Source organism: Amblyomma americanum, chromosome 1 (assembly GCF_052857255.1).
Source record: "Amblyomma americanum isolate KBUSLIRL-KWMA chromosome 1, ASM5285725v1, whole genome shotgun sequence".
NCBI classification, from domain to species: Eukaryota; Metazoa; Arthropoda; class Arachnida; order Ixodida; family Ixodidae; genus Amblyomma; species Amblyomma americanum.
In genome coordinates, this window is record NC_135497.1 from 157017735 (window position 1) to 157032380 (window position 14646).

Sequence of the window (14646 nt, forward strand, 5' to 3'; positions counted from 1 at the left end):
CGAAATGCAATTGATCGTCATAGGTGATTTCAACTGTGCCTTCGCTGCGGGCGAGAAAACAAACGATAGCATATCCAGAGACAGAAGTACCGAAATACTGTCCGCGATAGTAGATAAATGGAATATTGAAGATGAGGCCGACTGTTTAGAAGGCGAGCGAGCTGTGCAATTCACGCAGTTTCAGCGGTCAAGTCACGCATGTCTAGACCGTATTTAAATGGCGGTTGACCTGCTTCCAAGATGTAACAATTACAAGGTTGTACCTCTGTCGTTTTCGGACCACTGTTTGGTATAGTTTAGGCTAGGCACAGGAAAACGAGACAATGCGTTGAATTGGAACTTGTGGAAATTTAATGATAAGTTTTTAAAGTGCGAACGTTTTTATAACAAAATAAATGAAAAAAATTTGCAAAGTAGTGTCTAATTCAAGAGAAAAGTTATGGGAGCTATGTAAGCAGCTAATAACATGAAAGCAATTGAAAAGGCTTGCTGCATGAAAAAAGTGTAAAAATTAAGGAAAAAATAAAAGAACTGCTGCGGAAACTAACCGAGCAAAATAGTAAAGCTCCTGATCTGTGAATTAATGACGTAAAGAAAATTAAACAAAAAATAGAAGTTATGGAAGAAGAGCATTATCGCGGTGCGCTGGTGCTTGCGAAAGCTGAAGAGGCGGTTTTCGGTTAAGAATCAACAAAACGAGCATAGCGCTGGAAAAAAACCGGGCTGAGCGCAATCAGGTTGATAAGATTGAATGGGGAGGTGTCATAGCAGGACGATTTCATTCACGAACGTGGACTACAAATTATTTATGAAGGTCTTAGCAAGGCGGTTACAAAGGGTAATGAATGTGATAGTAGGTGCTCACCACACGTGTGGCATCAAATACCGTTCTATTATGTCTAATATTCATAAAGCAAGATGTGTGCTTGAGTGTTGCAATATTACAGACAGTCGTGTTGCTATTATTCAGTAAGACCTGGAAAAGGCTTTTGATTGCGTGGCACATGAACTTTTGTTTTATTGCGAAAGCAATACTGCTCGAGGTTTCCGCTCTTGGCCGCCGTCCCGGAGAATCCACCATTGACCTTTAGCGTGACCTATGTGTGTCGTCATACCAGCTGTGGAAAAGCGGGGCCCCAACTCGGCTCGTCGCGATCGTCCCAGCGAATCTTCCATGCTGCAGCTGCGCGCCGCTGCCGCGAGGGGCGCTCGCTGTACGTGACGTCATGGCTAGGTGGCTTGAGCCACCGCCCGATGTAAAGGGTTCAGCCGTATCCATCCATCCATCCATCCATCCGTCAAATATCTGGACAGCGGTAGGGGGGCAAATCAGCAGTCATCAGTTAAGAAAAAGGTAAAAAAAAACAGAGAAATCTATGTGGAAAACAGGGATGCTGGCCAAAACAGCACTGGGAACATACAGGATTTTTAAGCAGGAAATTGCCAAAGATAATATCTATGATAATTGTAGGGGAAGCGCTTTGTTGTTTGAGGCCAGGACGGGAGTTTTGCGGACTAAGACATATAGAGTCAGGTAACTTGAGATAGACATGTTGTGCGTTGCGTGCGGAGAGGAGGAGGTAACGGCTGAACACTTGTTACTTTTCTGTAAAGGGCTTCGCTCTACAGTGGAGAGCAGAGGGGCTGATTTACCCAAGGCATTGAGGTTTAAGGACAGTGAAGGTAAAGTAGATTTTAAGCGGGTAGAAGTAACCAAGCGAAGGTTATCTGATTGGTGGCTAAAATCAAGAGAAGAGTAAAATTTCATAAGTCATGGCTAGGTGGCTTGAGTCACCGCCCGATTTCAAGGGTTCAGCCGTATCCATCCACTCATCCATCCATCATCATGCCAGCTGTAGAAAAGCGGCTCCCCAACTCGGCTCGTCGCGACCGCCCCAGCGAATCCTCCACGCGCCGCTGCCGTGGGGGAGGCGCTCGCTCTACGTGACGTCATGCCAGCTGTGGAAAAGGGGCTCCCAACTCAGCTCGTAGCAGTCGTCCCAGCGAATCCTCCACTGTATGTCGGATGATGTGCATAAGGTGAAGCTGCAACGATGTGCTGCAGCTAAGAAGCGCGGCGGCGTGCGGAAGAAACAGATGAAGAGCGGGAACAACGTTTAGCTAAACGGCGTGCATATTGTAGTCGTTATGGAGAGCGCGAAAGAGACGCAACAACGACAGAACGAAGCGAGCAAGAGACAACGCGCTCAAGAGACGCCGGAAGAACGCTCCTCAAGACTCGAGAAGCGTCGTAACGCAGATGCGGCTAGAAGGAGTGACACCTCCCTTAGTGACTCTTCAACTGCGGAAGCGACCGCTTTGAATTCTCGAGAGCGTCGGAATGAGACGCTGCGTAGACGACGTGCCGAGGAAACGAAGCTTTCGCAATTCGACTTGGGTTAACCAGAGCTAAACCACAGAGAATTTTTTTTTCATTTTAGATCACAGTGAATGTTGGATTAGTCATCAGGGAGGGAGTGGCCATGGGATACCGCAACTGCACAACTAGACTAAAAATAAGTAAGTTTGGGGGCCCACATAAGCGTGAAGCGTTCGGTGCGCCAGGGCTGCCCCCTTTGCCCTCTTTTGTTTTGTGTACACATAGAAGCCCTATGTTTGAGCATAATACAGATAGACGGTATTCATGGTTTTAGGTTACAAGCGACAGAAATTAAGTTGCTGGCTTATGCGGTCGACGTAGCCATTTTCGTGGTTGAGAGCATAAAAAAAAGCCATCGATTTTGTTCGGCAATTTAGCAAATCGACACGAAGTCGAGTAAATTGGGCAAAATGTGTTTGCTACTGGTATGGTGAATGGCCAGCGACTCCAGTTAACTTAGCGAATGTGTCTTGGGTGACGACTTCGATGAAGTGTTAGAGGTCCCACTAGAGTGTTATCGAGACAGAGAACCGTATCGGAAAGGCCAGTTGGAAGACACACGTCCAAAAGCTGACAGCTAGGTAGAGAGGCGCTCAGTTATCGACTTTTGCGAGGGCTACAGTGTGCAACTTATTCAAAAGCAAGCTGTGCTACGTGATGCAGGTACTGCACTGTTTACGAACCAACGTGCAGAAACTGCACCGCATTTTTTCAGTGTTTGTATGAGCCTCGAGTTGGGAACGATGCAGCCGCACAAATTTGTTTAGAAGTGGAAAAGATGGAGGCCTAGGCCTGAGCCATCTGTTCTTGCGCCATATCATGGGAAGGTTTTATTTTTTCGTGCCGCGAGTGATTCCTTCTTTCGCGCAATCTCTTTAGTAAGGCTGGGCCGCGCGTCACCAGAATCGATTGTAGGAACAGGTAACATTCAAGGTCGGGTTTATGGATACAACAGAGAAGTGGTAAAGAGTGTTAGATGTCTAGGTGCTCGTTTTTCGCAGCAGTACCTCTCTACTGTAAAAAGGAAAACATTCTATCTGGATTTACGTGATGTTGTTCTGCCTTAACCCTTGTACAGGGCCTTGTACCGTGCATGGAGGCCAGGGCGGATATGTGTTGTAGCGGGTGAAGAAAATGCAGGTACCACCGGCCGCTAAATCATCTTTTAAGTTACACATAGAAACACTGGCCGTGAAAGCATCTATAGAGAAAAAGGGAATGTTTCTGCCTTGGGGCTCAGATTGTTCGATTTGCAAGAAGCAAGAGACAATCAATCATGTATTCTTGCACTGCTGGGAAGGCGTCTATTTCTGGTTTGTCTTGCAAAGAACGCTCAAGAGAGACTTGCCTGTAGACACGTATAGAATACGATATCTCCCTCTACAAAACGAAGAGGGCGTACCAATTATGACACAATATTGCTTTTGGGCCTCCACGCTATTTGGCGCTCGCGAATGGCTCGATACTACTGTGAACCGGATGCGAGGCGTGCCCGAATTTACTTTCATGAGAGTGTGCTCTCGTTTATTGAAATGCAAAAAACGGCCGATCAAGTTCCTGAATGGCTCTCGAGGGTAGAACCCTTGATGTCCATGAGGGACTTTTAACATGACGAAGCCAGCAGCAGCGGCTGGATGAGTGTCAGATTCCCTCCTGAAAGGGGTATCATGTAAATTTGTTTGTATACTCTGTCGAAGCCCGGCAATAAAGAAAAAAAAGATATCGCATGGTGTAATGGTTAGCACTCTGGACTCTGAATCCAGCGATCCGAGTTCAAATATCGGTGAGACCTACGCTTTTTTTTCTTTTTCCCTCTTAAACTTCCTTGGACGTTTCTTGTGCACCCGCTTGCACCGCTTCTCCTCGTTTCGGTGTGGTCTAGTGGCAACGATACCTGGCTTTCTCCCAGGAGGCCCGGGTTCGATTCCCGGCGTCAGAAGGTGCGGTCTCATGGCGCCATGATTTGCACTCTGGACTCTGAATCCAGCCATCCGAGTTCAAATCTCGGTGAGACCTGCTCATTTTTTTCCTTTTTTCTCTTTTTCCCACTTAAACTGCCTTGGCCGTTGTGCACCCGCTTGCACCGTTTCTCCTCGTTCCGGCGTGGTCTAGTGGCTAGGATACCTGGCTCTCATTCAGGAGGCCCGGGTTCGATCATTCTACTTCAGGGGACCATTCGGTGCGGACGCAGAATCATGAGCTCTGGTGGAGTGGCGATAGCGGCCGCTGCTGGCCGCGGAAACAGGTTTGCTGCCGACGCAGATAACGAGTACGAGATTGTTTTGTCTACTCTGCCAACCGGACGGGTTGTTCTTAACACGGTGACGTGCGAGCGAGGCCCTACAGGGTGGAAGATCTTCAGGACGCCGTCGCCAATGCTGGCGTCCTTCCTTTCGGCCGCTGCCAATCACTTCGGCGGCGCGCAACACGGCGGAAACGCCGCGTTTGCGGCCGTGAAGACCGCCCTGTGCTAACGCACTCAGGATCAATCCACAGTTGTGAGGTAAGCGCCATGCCCCCGTTTTTTTCCCCGCCTTGCTATGATGACTATGGATAAATCAATTCCCGCGGCAACTTTAAATGTCCGTGGGCTTGCATCAAGGAGGAAGCAGAGTCAACTGTACCGCCTGTTAAGCGACATTGACATTCTATCAGTGCAGGAGACGAAAGTCGAGGGCGACATGGAAACCGGGGGCATGGTGCAGCAATTCGTTGCGCGATGCTGTGTTATTGTAAGCCATTCCATGGGAAATTCTTCAGGCTGCGCATTGTTTGTCCGGCAGAGTCTGGGAGCCAATATAGAAGCCGTTACGTCATGCACGTCAGGGCGGTTTATTGTGTGTGTTTTCTTGTTGTCGTCTTTGGAGTGGCGTGTAATCTGTTTGTATGCGCCGACTGTTGCTGGGGAAAGACGCAGGTTTTTGAGAACGGCTAAAACAGTATACCCAGTGTTATAGGTTGGTTATTCTTATTGGTGATTTCAACTGCGTTCTTTAGCCCGGGACAAAACTAGCGCCCGACCGTACAAGGATGCAAGCACCACTACGCTAAATGGAATAATAGGGAACAGTAGTTTGGCGGATATGGCTGGATGCCTTCGTGGTGGAAGAAATACACAGTACACCCTTCTTCAGGCTTCGAGCCACGGTCGTTTGGATAGAGCATACGTAAGCCTTGATTTGATACCCGTTTGCAAGGAGTACCGAGTGAGTGCTATTTCATTTACTGATCACTGCTTAGTCCGTGTTTTAGTAGGAAGCTCGAAAGAAAGGAAAATAAGCTTCGAGTGGCAGGTATGGAAATTGAATTCAAAATTACTGGATGATGAAATTTTTATGGCGGACGTGACGGCGCAAGTTGAAGCAATGAATCATACTGGTAAAACGGCGTGCAGAGAAAAATAGAACTGCAAGCAGACAATTAAAATCAAAGCATTAGAGCGGGCGAGTGTTATATGCAGACAAGAAAGGGCAGAAGAAAAAACGATGCGGAGAAAAATGGAAAAATTGATCAGTGAAGAGTAGTAGACCTGGCATGTTCATGGACGACAGTCGCGCACTAAAGCATAAAATAGACCAGTTCGACATCGAAAGATAACGTGGGCGAGAGCATAAAATATGATAGCGGGGAAGTTCCGTCAAAAATAGCGTTGGGCTCGGAAAAGTGGCACGCGCGTCGCAATCAGATAGCGGAAATTGAAGTTGGTGGAAAAGTTGGTCACACAGCAGAAGATATTGAGCGCGCTTTGTTCGAGCACTGCAGTGAGTTATTTGCCGACTACTTAGTTGAAATTGATCGTCTCAAGTAGCAATTCCTTTTGTTGATGACAAGCCTAGACGACAGTACGAAGGAAATATTGGAGGAAGCTATTTCAGTAGAGGAAATGAAAACCACTATTCAAAAGCATGCAGCCAGGGCAGTCTCCGGGCCCGGATCGCCTGACCTCAGCTTTTTAAAAACGTCTAAAAGGAATAGTTTCACCAGTCTTAGCTGCTCTCAATAATGGGGCATTCGATCTCAACGTACTGCCGCCGTCCTTCACATCCTCCCACACTGTTCCTATACCGAAATCAGAAGACACCGTTATATTGCGCCGAGTGACTTCTTACCGTCCAAATTGCCTCACAAATGGAGACTATAAGATATTGATGAAAATTTTGACTAAGTGATTGCAGGCAGTCATTACCGACCTGGTGGGGCCGCATCAAACGTGCGGTATTAAAGGCCGATCTATCTTCTCAAATATACATGTAGCGCGTAGCATCCTCGAATTATGCGACGCAATGGGCACACAAGTGGCAATGAACCAAATTGATCTGGAGAAAGCGTTCGATAGGGTGCCTCATGAAATTCTTCTTAGCATTCTAGATCATGTGAATGTGGGTAGAATTATTCGAGACGGGGTCGCCATAGCGTACCAGGATTGCTCGACAAGTCTACTTGTCAACAAGGTGGTGGGTTCACGCATTACAGTCAAGCGCTCGGTGCGCCAGGGTTGCCGCCTTTCGCCACTGTTGTTTTGTTTGTATATAGATTCATTTTCTTCGACCGTCATACAGAGCGATGTTATGCATTTTTTAAACTGCATCAGTTAGAAGTCCGACTGTTGGCTTATGCGGATGATATAGCCATGTTTTGTAATGGTTAAGGCAGTGTAACAGAGACTGTTCAATGTGTTAAAAGTTTTTGTGCGGCCAGTGGCAGCGCGGTAAACTGGAGTAAGGGCCTAGGATTCTGGCATGGGGATTGGCCGGAGGCCCCAGACACTTTTGCCAACATGAGTTTTACTACGACTCCTGTTAAATACTTGGGAGTTCCCCTTGAGTGTTAGAGAGACAGCGAAGCCTACTGGAGGAGTGTAGTGGATAAACTGAGGGAAAGAGTAAATAAATGGAATGGGTGGAATTGCTCAATGATCTCGAGAGCCACAATTTGCAACATATTTTTAGTGAGCAAACTTTGGTATGTCCTCCAAGTCTTGCATTACTCCAGGGTTCATATCCAAAAAAATCATCGGATGTTTGCAGTGTTCGTGTGGGCATCTTCTTAGGAAAGATCAAGCCGCACCAATTTATTTCTACCAGTTGGAAATGGAGGACTCAGTTTGTCAAATTTGTTATTGAGACCGGTTGTCAATCGTTTTTTATTTCTTCGGGACGTTAAGCACCCGTTCCTACAGACTGTCAACTTCGCCTGGGGAAGCACTTGCCTAATATGGTTTTCTCTGCTGGCAGTATGCCCGGTGGAGTGTATGGTTTTCCACGTTATGTTGTGGTTTGATGTAGGTTTTTGACGGCGCGGTCTTCACTCGAATACCTGAGCGAACTGTATAAGGACATTTGTATAATGGTTCTCCCCGTGCTTTTATATCGGTCCCTTTACAGGGAAGGTATAGGTAACAGGGTACTAAAGCGTGTTAAGGCAATGCTAGTCCCGCCTGGTGTTAAGACTTTCTTTTTTAAATTACACACTGGAACTATGACTGTCAAACCGTGGATGGCTGAAAGAGGTTTTTTCGTTCCCTGGGGAACTCATTGTATAATATGCAGAAAGGAGGAGATAATTGAGCATGTGCTCCTTCAATGCTGGGATGCTGTGTTGCTTTGGGATGTGCTAAAGCGCAAATTAAAAAAGAATTTCTTCTCGATGGGTATGGAATTCGCTACTTGCCAATTTAAAGTGATGAAGGTACCCCATTTGATTCGATCATGCTAATTGCCCTACACAGCATTTGGAAATGCAGAATGGCGGTAAGGCACGCCAACCTCGATGCAAGTCCGGCACGTGAATAATTTAAAGAAAGCATAAGGAATTTTGTTCAGGAGAAAAAGATGCTGGAATATTTTCCAGAGTGGCTGTCACGTGTTGAATGTTTATTGGCGATGAAGGAATTTTGGCATGAGCGTGCCCGCACAACTTGGGCGGCCGTTTTTTTTTTAACAAAGATGTTAGTTGGGTTGTAGCGCTTATGTATGAATGTGTTTTTTTCATGTGGGCCAAAATACCGGCCATAAAGCAAAAAAAATCTCGTGGTGTAATGGCTAGCACTCTGGACTCTGAATCCAGCGATCCCAGTTCAAATCTCAATGAGACCTGCCCCCCTCCCCCCTTTTTTGTTCACCACTTAAACTGCCTTCGGCGTTTCTTGAGCACCCGCTTGCACCGCTTCTCCTCGTTCCGGCGTGGTTTAGTGGCTAGGATACCTGGCTCTCACCCAAGACGCCCGGGTTCGATTTTCGGCGTCGGAAAGTGCGGTCTCATGGTGTAATGGTTAGCACTCTGGACTCTGATTCCAGCGATCCCAATTCAAATCTCGTTGAGACCTGCGCTTTTTCTTGTTGTTTTCTTCTTCCCAACTTAAACTGCCTTGGACGTTTGTTGAGCACCCGCTTGCACCGCTTCGCCTCGTTCCGGCGTGGTCTACTGGCTTGGATACCTGTTTCTCACCCAGGAGGCCCGGGTTCGATTCCCGGCGTCGCAAGGTGTGGCTCATGATGTAATGGTTAGCACTTTGGAATCTGAATCCAGTGATCCGAGTTCAAATCTCGGTGAGACCTGCGCTTACCTTTGTTTTTTTCTTTTCTGCACTTAAACGGCCTTGGACGTTTCTTCTGCACCCGCTTCGCCTCGTTCCGGCGTGGTCTAGTGGCTGGATGAAGTAGTGAAGTGATACCATGATCTCACGGGCAGTTTAATTAACTGTGGTAAATGCCTGGGATTCTGGCATGGAGAATGGCCGACAACCCCGGACACATTTGCTGGCTTGACGTGGGTGAACACCAGAGCGAAGTACTTGGGTGTGCCTCTGGAATGCTACAAAAACAATGATGACCTCTTGTTAAGCCAGCTGCACGAAACGCGAGTAAAAGTAGACAGGTGGAAGGGGTTCACCTTTCGTTCTTCGGCAGGGCCACAGTGTGTATTCTTTTTTTTTGTGAGTATGTAATGGTATTTGATGCAGGTACTGCACTGCTTGTGGCTGAATGTGCAAAGGCTACACAGAGCGTCCGCCACCTTTATATGGGCATCGCAATGAGGAAAATGTAGGCAAAAGAATTTGTTCAGAAGGGTGAAGGATGGCAGTCTCAGCCTGTCGCATCTCTTTGTGCGACAGCTCATTTGTTTTTTCATGACACAAGCGATCATTTTTATGAACGGTGTGCCAAGTTAGATTAAGAAGCGCGCTGCCTAGTTTTGTTGTTGGCACAAATTTGATGCCTGGATCCATTTCAGGCTTTTTGAAGGAGGTGGTGACTTGTGTACGATTTTTGTCTGTGCGTTTTTCGAATGATTATCTTTCTTCAGTGGAAAGAACAACACTGTGCAAAGATCTCGTGTGACAGCATTTTTCCGGAACCATTGTACCGAGCCTTGCATAGTGGAGAACCCGGTCAGAATGTTTTAAAAAGGGTAAAGAGAATGCAGGTGACGCCTGACATGAAATCTTTTTTCTTCGAGCTACATACTGAAGAACTACCATTAAAGAAATTCTAAGAGCAACGGGGCTTTCTCTTACGTGGGGAGCTGACTGTATGATATGCAAGCAGCCCGAAACTACAGATCATGTTTTTCAACATTGCTGGGAAGGGGTGTACTTTTGGAATGTTCGCAGAGAACGGTCAAAAAAGATTTCCTACTGGACCCACACGGCATTAGATACCTAGCAATAAATAATGAAGACGGGATTCCATTCCACGTCACAATGCTGACCGGACTCCACTCTATATGGCGCTCCCGCATGGCCGGTTTCCATTGTCATCCCGATGCGAGGCCCGCACGGATGCATTTTCGCGAGAGTATATCCAGATTTGTTGAAGTGCAGAAATCGCTTGAGTGTGTACTATGGTGGCTGCCGAGAGTAGAAGCCTTCACAGCGCTGAAGGAATTTTAAAGTGACAACGTCACCCAAAGATAACTGCTCCTGCATTTTTTTCGTATTTCGAGATTGCTGTTTTTGTGTATCACCCTTTATTAGTGCACACTGTCGAAGACCATAAATATTAAAAAAGGCGTGGTCTAGTGGCAGAGGATTCGACTTCCGGCCGCCGACCGTGACGGACGTGCGATCATGGGCTCCGTTGGAACGGCTGATGCTGCCATGTCCGGCCGCGGAAACCAGGTGCCTGCTACGGAAGAATATCAGGTGATTTTGCCTACTTTGCCAACCGGTCGTTTAGCTTTAAATACTGTTTTTCTGCACGCTGATGCCCAGGCTCGCCCTTACCGAGTCGAAGATTTCCGAGATATGCTTGCGCGTCAGTCGATGCTCGCTGACGTTCTGGCGCTAGGGGCGTATCGAATGAGTCACGTATGGGCGGTGACCTTCAAGGATGCGGAAGCGACTAAAAAAATGGTGAGCCTCGGCGAAGTGAAGGTGAAGTAAGGCCGCTGCGTTATTATTGATCCAGCCATCCAAGGAATACGCACAAAGGTGCACTGGCTCCTTCAGACGGTCCCAGACGAAACTGTGCGGGTGGCTTTCGCTCCGTATGGAAAGGTCACCGAAGTGAGCAAGGAGCGATGGCGAGTGCAAGGAATTGCCGACAAGGGATCAACGACACGCTTGGTCACGTTGATTCTGAAGGCTGGAATCAAGCTGGAGGGCCTTCCGCATCAAATGAGCATCGCGGGTGAGCTGGCACTCGTCGTCGTGGCAGGCACACAACCACTGTGCTTTCGTTGTCGCAGTCAGGGCCACATGCGCGTGACTGCCGTATGCCACGGTGCAACACCTGTCGCCGCTGTGGGCACATCGAGGAGCAGCGCGTACGTTCGTACGCCAATGCCGTAGGAGTGGTGAGCGGTGAGGATACATCCGAGCTGTTCATGGATGAAGCGGATGCCGAAGAAGTCGCGATGACTGCAGGGAACAAGGCCTCGAAAGTGGTATCGCCAGCTCCGCCTCTCGAGCCTACCACGGAGTTGAAGGAGAAGCTAGTCGAGGCGCCGAGGGCACAGCCTCAAATTCTGCCAGCTCAAAGGAGACTGTAAGCGATACCAATAATGTGCCGGTGATCACCTAGAGCCAACAGCACCACAACATGGAAGTAGGCGAGGATGTCGTGAGCACCCAGACTGCCAATCGCCCTTGGGATGACACCGAAGGGGCGAAAGGGACGACGGAAGACTGCTCAACCGAGGAGCTACCTTCAAAGGCGACCGCGGTTAGGCGGCCGTCGTTCAAACCGCGGCCGAATATACCGGCCGAACAACGGCCAGCGCCTAAACCGCCTTCATAGTGCCCTGCTTGTGTCCGGAAAGGTGGTACGACACAGCATCAGAATTTGTCTGTGGTTTATGTGTGTGGTGCTGTGCCGACGACAGATCGATTCTTCCCAAAAGATGGCAGAAGGAAGGACACGCACGTAAATGTTCACATTGTTATCGAGTCGTCAGTACGAGGTGGGCCCGGTTTTTTTTTCTGGCGGCTAACTTCAACTGATGGCTTTTAAACTACGATCTCCTCTGCGGATTGTCACACTGAACGTGCGGCGACTGGGCGCGAGGAGAAGGCAGTGCCAACTCAGCCGCCTCTTCCTTGAAAATGACCTTGATTTCGTGGCAGTCCAGGAAGCAAAGTTGGAAAGCGAGGAGCAAACGGACAGAATGGTGGAAACATTCCGAGCTCAGTATGATGTACGCGTATGCCACTCCAGCGGTTTGTCTGGTGGATGTGCTATCTTCATAAGAAATAATTTGGGAATAATCATAGAGTCTGTCACTGTCTGTCAAAGCGGGCGGCTACTTGTTGATTTCTCTTTTTCTGATAAGTGCTGGCGTATGGTATGTGTTTATGCTCCGAATGTTGAACGCAAGCGTAAAATTTTGATCGCGTATCGCATGACATACTCTTCTGTACACTTTAACACTTAAATGTCAGTTATGTAATAGCCGAAGGCGTGAAGATGCATGCTGACTGTACCACACATGTCATGGTGAACGGTGACCTCACGGAACCTGTGCATATACATTCTTCAGTGCGACAGAGGTGTCCGCTCTCACCACTACTTTTTGCCCTTTATCTTGAACCGTTCTGCCTGGTAACACACGTACCACACGTACCACTGAACGTGTTACTTCACAGGTTCACAGGTTCCGTGAGGTCACCGTTCACCATGACACGTGTGGTAGTCAGCATGCATCTTCACGCTTTCAGCATGCATCTTCACCGACATTTAAGTGTTAAAGTATACAGAAGACTTTTAATGCGATACGCGATCAAACGCTTTCGCCAGGTCAAGCTCAATCATGGCAATGCGGCCTGAAGAAGCGTCACAGCACTCTCACATTTCGAGTGACATGAATATTGGTGGTAATCGTCCGTCCCTTAATTCCGCAGCTTTTTTGAGGTCCGACAACAAGTTTTACAACAGTTTGCAATCGTTTCGCCAGTACCTTCATGAGAATTTAGTAATCGACGTTGGTGAGGCTTATCAGACGATAAGACCCCACCGCCAATCTCATCTCTGTGTCGTCTGTTTTTCTGATGAGCACAGTGTGAGACGTGCGGAACGAAGGAGGAGCGCGCCTCGTTTCATACCTCAGCGAATACCTTCAGCAGAAATTGACCAATCGTGCTCTTATAGGCTTTGTAATAAGCCGCGCCAAGGCAATCAGGCCCGGGTGATTTTCCAACTGCCAGGTCATCGATTGCGCATTCGACCTCCCCAATAGTGATAGCTTCTTCGAGGCGCTTCTCAACATCTTCAAGCCTCGGCAGCAATCGCAAACAATTTGGCTCAGTCATTTTTTTGTTACGCTTTTAAGAGCAAACAACTCCTGGAAATACTCTTTAAAGGCTTCATGGGTTTTTCTTTTTCATTTGTTACCTCATTATTTTACATGATCAGGTTCATTTCTTTGCTACATGCGTGCCTTTTTTCGTCGGCTAAGGCCTGTTTTTTCGGCGCTTCGCATGCCCAGAGCGTTTCGGCCCTCGCTCTAATCACTGCAGCTCTATACTTGTCATTGCTGATATGGTCGAGCTTGCTTTTGACTTCCCGTATTTCTTTCGTGAAGCAGCCTGGTTGATCAGATTCCAGTCCACTCAGGTAATCAAGCTCATCACATAATTTTTTTTCTTGTTTCCTTTGGTTGCACTTGGCTACAGAGCTTATCTCAATAGCTTTTTATTTTTATTTTTGTTTAAATTCTCCCCATTCCTTGCTGTAATTTGACGTGGCGGCCAGCAACTTTTCAATTTCCTTTACACGAACATTTCGAAAGCTTCGTCGTCCAGGATTTTTGTATTCAGTTTCCAGGTCTGCCAGTTAAAGCGTGCCTTCCTGTGCTTATTCCCTAATGTGGTTATTACGAAGCAGTGGTCACTAAAATGTACTGGCTTAACGTCGCAGCCGGTGCACAGAGCCGCTACCTCCAAAGAAACATATCCCCATCCAGTCTAGCGTTACTTCCCCGCTGGAAGTGTGTGAACTGTGGGCGCACACCGTCCGTCATAACACTACCTAGATCCTCTAGGTTACTTTCTGAAACAAATATGTTCAACACTTCAGCACGTTTGTCACGCACAATGTGACAGTTCGCTCTGTCTTCCGCCTTGCAAACACAGTTAGGTTCCCCTAACAAAATAATCATTTTTTCAAGCCCAAATACATGTCAAGCTCTTCGAAAAAATTTTACGCTCGCGTTCAACATTCGGAGCATTAACACATACCATACGCCAGCACTTGTCAGAAAAAGAGAAATCAACAACAAGTAGCCACCCGCTTTGACAGACAGTGACAGACTCTATGATTATTCCCAAATTATTTCTTATGAAGATAGCACATCCACCAGACAAACCGCTGGAGTGGCATACGCGTACATCATACTGAGCTCGGAATGTTTCCCCCATTCTGTCCGTTTGCTCCTCGCTTTCCAACTTTGCTTCCTGGACTGCCACCAAATCAAGGTCATTTTCAAGGAAGAGGTGGCTGAGTTGGCACTGCCTTCTCCTCGCGCCCAGTCGCCGCACGTTCAGTGTGACAATCCGCAGAGGAGATCGTAGTTTAAAAGCCATCAGTTGAAGTTAGCCGCCAGAAAAAAAAAACCGGGCCCACCTCGTACAGACGACTCGATGACAATATGAACATTTACGTGCGTGTCCTTCCTTCTGCCATCTTTTGGGAAGAATCGTTCTGTCATCGGCACAGCACCACACACATGAATCACAGACACAAATTCTGATGCCGTGTCGTACCACCTTGCCGGACACAAGCAGGGCACTACGAAGGCGGTTTAGGAGCTGGCCGTGGTTTGGCGGGATT